This window comes from Gymnodraco acuticeps, unplaced genomic scaffold (genome assembly GCF_902827175.1).
Source record: "Gymnodraco acuticeps unplaced genomic scaffold, fGymAcu1.1, whole genome shotgun sequence".
NCBI classification, from domain to species: Eukaryota; Metazoa; Chordata; class Actinopteri; order Perciformes; family Bathydraconidae; genus Gymnodraco; species Gymnodraco acuticeps.
In genome coordinates, this window is record NW_022989965.1 from 223,565 (window position 1) to 231,527 (window position 7,963).

The following is a 7,963-nucleotide window of genomic DNA, read 5'->3' on the forward strand; positions in this document are numbered from 1 at the left end:
GCCAGAACTTTCTTGAGACAAACCAACAGTCAATATCATTGGCCTTCCCAATCTCTTGCCTTTATGTCGTTTTTGTTTCAAGATAACCCTGGAACAACCAGGCCCAAAAGGCTAAATAACCTAATCCATTGTCTAGAAGCAAGTTGGCTTCATTGATCCTTTGACCATAACTCTGAGGAGCCACTCCCACAATGTAACTTATCAGCATGGCCCACTTGGTTTCAATACTTCACGAAAAATGATAATCTTTTAAGATTCTTTACACCGTAAAACCACTCTTGATGAGATGGAAAAAGTGGCTGCCATAATCAAATAAGATGATGAACGGGAATTACGAAAAAAATAAGTTGCATGAAAGTGATGAAGACTGAGATGAAGATGACTGCAAGAAAAAAAGTAGAGCTTAGGGATTTCAGTCTTAGCTAGAGAGAAAGTAATAGTAGGGGCAGGACAGATGAGAAGAGATATATCAGCTGCATAACGGAGAGCTTTGCCAGAACACAGCAGCTTCTCAACACGTCTCTCTGCAGATGGAGACTTCCCAAATGGATAAACTCTGCTTTCCACAACTCTTCAACAGATCCTGCAGGAAGCCTACGCCAGCTCAGGCAGATGTCCTGCTCGCTTACTTCTTGCTGTCCTTCATCGCTCTGGTCACTGCAGCTCTCAACCTGCTGGTCATCATCTCTATCTCCCACTTCAGGCACAGACAAACTTTCAGCTTAAGCTTGTATATGTTCACGACTTTTAGTGCTGTTTGTTTGTAGAAGCTATCATTGATAATTGTATTTATGGTGAAATTCTTCCTTTCCAGGCAGCTCCACACCCCCACTAACCTCCTCATCCTCTCCCTGGCTGTCTCAGACTTCCTTGTGGGCCTCATTTTGATGCCCGTTGAAATCCTTTTAACAGAGGCTTGCTGGTACTTGGGTGACCTGATGTGTGCTCTGTATTATATTGTTAATTTTATCATTACCTCTTCTACGGTTGGAAACATGGTGCTCATATCCATTGATCGTTATTTTGCTATTTGTGACCCTCTACATTACACCACCAGAGTAACTCTGAACAGAACACAAATCTGCATCTGTCTGTGTTGGATTTGCTCTGTTATCTATAATTGTCTCATTTTAAAGGACTTTCTGAGACAACCTGATTCACAGAATTCTTGCCATGGAGAGTGTGTAGTTGTCCTTAACAATATCACAGGAGCTGTTGACTTTGTTGTTACCTTTATTGCCCCCATTACTTTATCATAGTTCTGTATATGAGAGTGTTTGTGGTGGCTGTGTCTCAGGCTCGAGCCATGCGTTCTCATGTTATCGCTGTCACTATGCAACTTTCAGTTGGTGCAACTGTTAAGAAATCTGAGATGAAAGCAGCCAGGACTCTTGGTGTTGTTATCCTTGTGTTTCTAATATGTTTTTTTTCCATATTACGCTCCATCCCTTATAGGTGAGGATATTGAAAATAGTAGTTCAACCTCACCCATTGTAATGTGGTTGCTGTATTTTAACTCCTGTCTGAACCCATTGATTTATGCCTCGTTATACCCCTGGTTTAGAAAATCTATCAAGCTCATTGTTACCCTTAAGATACTTAAGTCTTACTCGTGTGATTCTAAAATACTGTAATGACGGGCTGGGGTTGAGATATATTCTAAAAACCTCTGTTCAGATGGACATATTGTTGCTATTGTTGCTGAGTCAGAATGCAATGTGTAATGGCTGAAGAAAGATTAGACATTATTTAATGTAGTAAAACATATGTAACTAAAAGATATTAAATAATTGAATACAAAATAAAACTTGAAAATATTACATTGTGTGGAAGAAGTAGTATTTGTTGAACTGTGTTGACTTCAGTTTGACCAGTATTCTGGTAATGATATGTTCAATTGTTAATTTAGTAGACAATATGCAGTACAGACTGATTGAGTATGTCGTTGGCAGAAGGTGAGTGTGCAACTTCAAACTAAAAGACAGAGCTGTCGCGTGTGTGTGTGTGTGTGCGTGCGTGCGTGCGTGCGTGCGTGCTTGCGTGCGTGCGTGTGTGTGTGTGAGAGAGAGAGAGAGAGAGAGAGAGAGAGAGAGAGAGAGAGAGAGAGAGAGAGAGAGGAGAGAGAGAGAGAGGAGAGAGAGGAGAGAGAGAGAGAGAGAGAGAAAAAGGAGAGAAGGTTTTACTGACACATAACAGATTTGGTTCTCCAACATACTGACGATACAATATAACAAGAACAAAAATAAATCTTGTTGAGTGCTCACACATGTTTATTTTACCATTGCTCATGAAAATGTACATGTACTGTCTGTTGCAATAATGAGGGATTCAAATGTAGAAAAACATTCATAATATTTAGGCTGACAATAAGAATTAAAGCTTCAATCAGCGATGATCGGGACCTCGCTAGGGCTGCTCGATTAAGGCAAAAATCATAATCATGATTATTTTGGTCAATATTGATATCACGATAATTAAATACGATTATTCATTGACTTTGAAAACATCCATTTATTGAACTTTTAAAAAAAAAATAGTCATTTGAACAGTATATTTTTAACAGTTGATTACCCTGAACCTTAAGTATAATTCAACTGAAAAACCAATACAAATATAATATATTTATATATTAAAATAAATTATACATGTATATCTAAATTTAAATAAATAATGTAAAATTCATAAATACCAATAAAGAAAATCAACAAATGTTTTGGGGCGCACTTCCACAACCTACTGAACATAATAAATATAATAAATATAAATGTATTAGATTATTGGCAAAGTATTCATCTGAAGCCAAATCTTTTTCAACTTCTCCACGGCCTTTGTCATAAAGGGCAGGCCAGGGTTCAAGTGGGAGCCAATGGGAGCTGAGCTCCCATGAGGAGGGTCTGAGCTCCCATGAACGCAGGGAAATCATACATCTGTTGGGGTCGCTAATACATTACCAACAACCATTAGTTTAATCACAAATAATGCATGTGTCAATGTAACGAGTATTATTTACGCTAACGAGGTAAATAGGCTAAAATAAAAACATGTTTTTCAAAAGAACTACAAATCGTATTCTCTCTTGAATGACAATATGCTGCACTTCACCTCCAAGGAGCGCAATCAATTACTGGCAATCTATGCCTGAGCGTGCTGCGCGAGCAGAGATGATGTGTTATGGGGTGTGCGTATAGTTGAACCTTTCCATATTTAAGTTTGTAGCAAGTAGAGGACTGCTGCTGCTGTGTGCGTGTGCGTGTGTGTGTGTGTGTGTGTGGTGTGTGTGTGTGTGTGTGTGTGTGTGTGTGTGTGTGTGTGTGTGTGTGTGTGTGTGTGTGTGTGTGTGTGTGTGTGTGTGTGTGTGTGTGTGTGTGTGGTGTGTGTGCGTGCGCACACGTTATTTTTAAAGACCCCCATGAAGCTCAGATTATAACTCGAACCCTGGGGCAAGCAGTGCAGATCTGGTGAAATGAGGCCGAGATGGCATCGTGTAACGCTTGTCCATAGTGTTTTCTTTTTTTACATTTATATTTTATTAGACATTTTCAAAGACAAAAACATACGGACAAGGACATGGCTCACACACATCCCAAACAGAACAGGACAATAACATGAAGGGTGGGGGGTAGGGGGATTACAGTGTCCGTTACATTTGATGTGGCTTTGTATTTATACATGATTTGCTTCATAATATAGATATACTTCATTGTTTCCTCATTATTATTATTATTATAAAACAAAAACATTTATAATAGATAAATAAATAGATAAATAGTCAAATAAATATATGCACACATATATATATATACACACACACAAATACACATCTCTTCCTTTTCTGATTAATTCACCTATTCATTCATTTCCCATTTAATTTCCTTTATTATTATTAACATTATGTTTCTGTTTCTCCATAGCTTATTTCTCTTTATTTATATTTATTTCTTCATATTATTATAATTATTATATGTATTATTGACAGCCGAGACGGTTTGAGTCCAGGAAAGCCCTTATCTCATCCCAGAGCCTGTTTTCTGGCTTAACCAAATATAACAGGGAGAGAGAAGCAGCTTCTTTCCGACCCCAAGCCTGTTTTTCAGGTACTCAGGCTCGAAAATGACATTTCTAGAACAATTGACCATATCTTTCCCTTCTAAAAGGGGAACATTAATAATCTTTTTTCTCAAAGTAATGACAAACCTGTGAGTTGGATGTAGAAAAGTCAGAATCAATATAGATGTTATTTTATTTTAAAGAAAATTCAGATTGAACATGGTAAAAAACTGTAAATTATAGTGTCCGTCCAAATATTATTTTTTACTTATAGTGAAAAATACCCTTGGATGATGGGTTAGTAGACTAAAAGCTTTAGGAATCCAAAGTACAACATATAATAAGTACCTAGTATCAAGATTGATGCAAAACAAGTGAAATTTGACTTTTTTAGAGAGATTTAGGGTGTCGTATTGTCATACTGATATTTTGTACAAACTGTAAAGTCCACTGAGACAAATGTAACATTTGTGATATTGGGCTATATAAATAAACATTGATTGATTGATTGATTGATTGATTGATTTAGCAAAGAAAAAACACTTCTGGGGTCACTTGGGTGGATTTTCCATATCTCTGGCCCCCATTGGTCGATTTTGACGAATGAAATCTCTTTATAACCGCTAGAGCCAATGGAATTGAAGGGGGGTTTTCACATAGACACCAACATTAACACAAAAAGGTGGGGGCTTTGCGCATGTAGTACTAGTATCTGGAAACGGAAATGCAGGTTTATTGCTTATAGATGATCAGAAATCATTTCAAAGGGACACAGACACATTGGATTAACCTATGGATTAACTTCAGCAGCGTTTTTATCGTTTTAATGCCATTGAAGACCACTTTTGACCAGACAACGACCAAGGTAGTCCATGTTAGCATTTTTAGCTACCTAGCGCCACATGTTTTGATGTCTGTTTTTGTTTATAAAGTCGAGTTCTTATCATACAGTGATAATGTATATACTAGGGGTGTAACCAGTACTCAAGTTGTAAAAAAAAATCAGGGGAGATGGTAGATTTTATCATATGGGGACATAATTTGTGCTGATAACCCGCCGAGGGTGGGAGACCAACCAGCATAAAGATAATTATTATACTCCTTAAACAACATGTATGTTATGGATGTTCAGATACTCCTTTCATTGCTCTTGACCAAGGCACCTCAGAATTAGAGTCGGTCCCCGGGCTGCCATGGCACCACTAACATTTAGGGTCAAATGCAGAGGACAATTAGTGCAAAATCTTTTTTCACTTTAATTTAAAGGGGGGGAGGGGATACATAAAAGTGGTTATAATGGAAGTCTATGGTACAAATCTTGTAGGTTAACAGTCCCTCATTTATTATTCAGATGGATCAACTGATTATACTAATAATAAAGTCACATTTGTTTTTAGAATATTGAATTATAGTGTGTTTTTTTCAAAAAAGCAGTTACTGGTATACGATCAAAACTGGTATCTAAAGGGTTACATTTGTATCGTAATTAATTAAATCATTATGTAAATTAAACACTTCATGAAAAATTTGAGGAAAACATTTTGAAAATATTGATCCGTCATCATTTTATTGCAGTTCAAATACACATATTTTATGTTAACATTCCCAATGTTACTTTTTTTAACAGGGCATTAAGTGCAAATTGAAATTGTTTACAAAATATGAAAATATATTAAAAGATTATACAGATAATACAAATAAGATAATACAAAATCGGACCAATGTTGTCAATGGCTGCCTACTCCACTCTCCCCCATCTCATAGAAGTTTCCAAAGATTTTCATAATCATGCTTTTTGGTCTCAATTTTTCTGTCTCTTTCTTTCGGATTGTTAGCTAAGCAATGACTTTGAAGCCAAGTCTTGACATATACCTCTGGTCTGAACTTGTTCAGTGGAGGGCCAACACACTTGATGAAAAGCAAGGCTGACATGCTTTTTATCTCTAGGAAGCTTCTAGTTGTGGTTAAAATGTTCATCTGACTAAACCCACGTTCACACTCAGCTGTGGAGATGACCAGAGTGTTCACTGCTTGAAGGAGGGGTTTCAGCTCTTCTGGTGCTGGTGGTATCATTTCATCAACAGTTTTGAGTCTTAGCTAACACGAGAGAAAAACGTAGCTAAACTCCAAACTAAGTTGTTATTGCTGCTTATGTCCATAGATTCCACCTTTGGTGACTAAAGTAATGAGTAATGACTAAGATTACTGACTCTTGACTTACCTGAAATGTTACTTTTAGTATTTTTAAATATGAAGTCCCTCAGATCGCGTTGTCCTCCTGGTCGCTTGGCCATTGTGATGACCGTTACCTGCGCTTCTGGCATCGATCAAACAGGCGCATCACGGTGCTCTGGCGCTCTCTAGGGCACTCGCATAGTATAGCGTCAGTGACTTGGTAAAAATGTCATTGCGTGTGTGCGTGCTCCCTCGCTCACAGTATTTTACTCAAAATGCGCAAAATTAATGTTGAAATAGCAGTAATACCAGTGCCCCGTTCATTGATAAAATTACATAAGGGATGGAAAGGGGGAATGGCAGTTTTAGAAGGGGGATGATTTTTGACCGTTTTTATTTCAGGGGGATTGCCATCCCCCCTCATCCCCCCTCAACTCGAGTACTGGGTGTAACGGTACACGTACTCATACCGAAATTATTCGTTTCGGGCCCTTCGGTTCGGTACTCGTGTGTACTGAAGTGTACCGAACGAATATAACGTTAAACGTAAAAAATTGAGAACGCGAACAACTACTTGGAAGTAATCTCAGGTGCTGCGTCGCAGCATTCAGAGTAATTTGCTCACATTGGGTTCAACGCGTCATAGAGCGAGCAAGTCATTTCATTGGACGAGAGGCATACTGAGCTGGTCACAGGGATGCGTTCAAATGTAGTCAGTAATTTGAGGAACAGTGGAAATGGCGAACGCAGATAAAGTTGAGCTCAAAAATCTTCCAGCATCATTGAAGTCTCCGGTTTGGGAACATTTTGGTTTCGCAGTTACGTACAAGGATGACGGACAAAGACAGGTGGACCGAACCAAAGCTGTTTGTCGGCATTGTTCAACTAACATTGGTTACGCGGCTGGCAATACATCAAACTTGCACACTCATTTGAAAAGGCATCACCCGAACGTGAATATCACCAGTACAAAAAGTAAAAAGACTGAAGTGCAAACCCAACTCCCGCTAGCATGTAAGCCTCCACCACTCGCAGAGAGTTCAGACCGAGCCAAAGCTATTACAAACGCCAAATATCCTTATGTTGCCATGTTAGCAAAGCACTACCTGGCTGTGTCTGCTACCTCTGTCCCTAGAGAGGGTGTTCTCCACAGCAGGAGACATTGGTAGTGCCAGCAGATCTGCTTTTTCGGCAAGCAATGTGGACAAGTTCATCTTTCTTTAAACAACATGAAAATACAATGACAAGCAAGTCCTAATGTCAAACTGGCTGCTTAGGTGCTAGTACAGTACAGTTCAAATACAGATTATTTCAGTTCATCGACATGCTGCACCTTAAAGGTGGGGTAGGTAAGTTTGAGAAACCGGCTCGAGATACACTTGTTGTTATATTCCATGGAATGCTCTTAACATCCCGATAGCAATGAATATCTGAAGTGCTTTCATCTGACCAATCATCTGAGCCGGCTAAAGTAACTGGATGGCCTACCTGCCTGTCAGCCTTCCATCTGTGCACAAACTGATCTCGTGCCCTCATTGGTCATGTGCGCGTTCGTGTGTGTTGGAGGAGGGGCTCTGTGAGGAAGTGGCAGATTTTTTCCGGCTGTGTATTTTCAAATTCTAGCGCACTCGAGCTGGTTTCTCCAACATTACCTACCCCACCTTTAATGTTTATTTTATATATTTGTATTTATTTGAATGAATATTCACAGTTTAATAATAATTACAAAAAACAAAAATAT

The 7,963-nt window shown here is 38.6% G+C and overlaps 1 pseudogene; it reads left to right on the plus strand.

The window, feature by feature from the left end:
* The first annotated feature begins 530 nt into the window (after positions 1 to 530).
* Positions 531 to 1,820, plus strand: LOC117542900 (annotated as a pseudogene).
* The last annotated feature ends 6,143 nt before the right edge of the window (positions 1,821 to 7,963 follow it).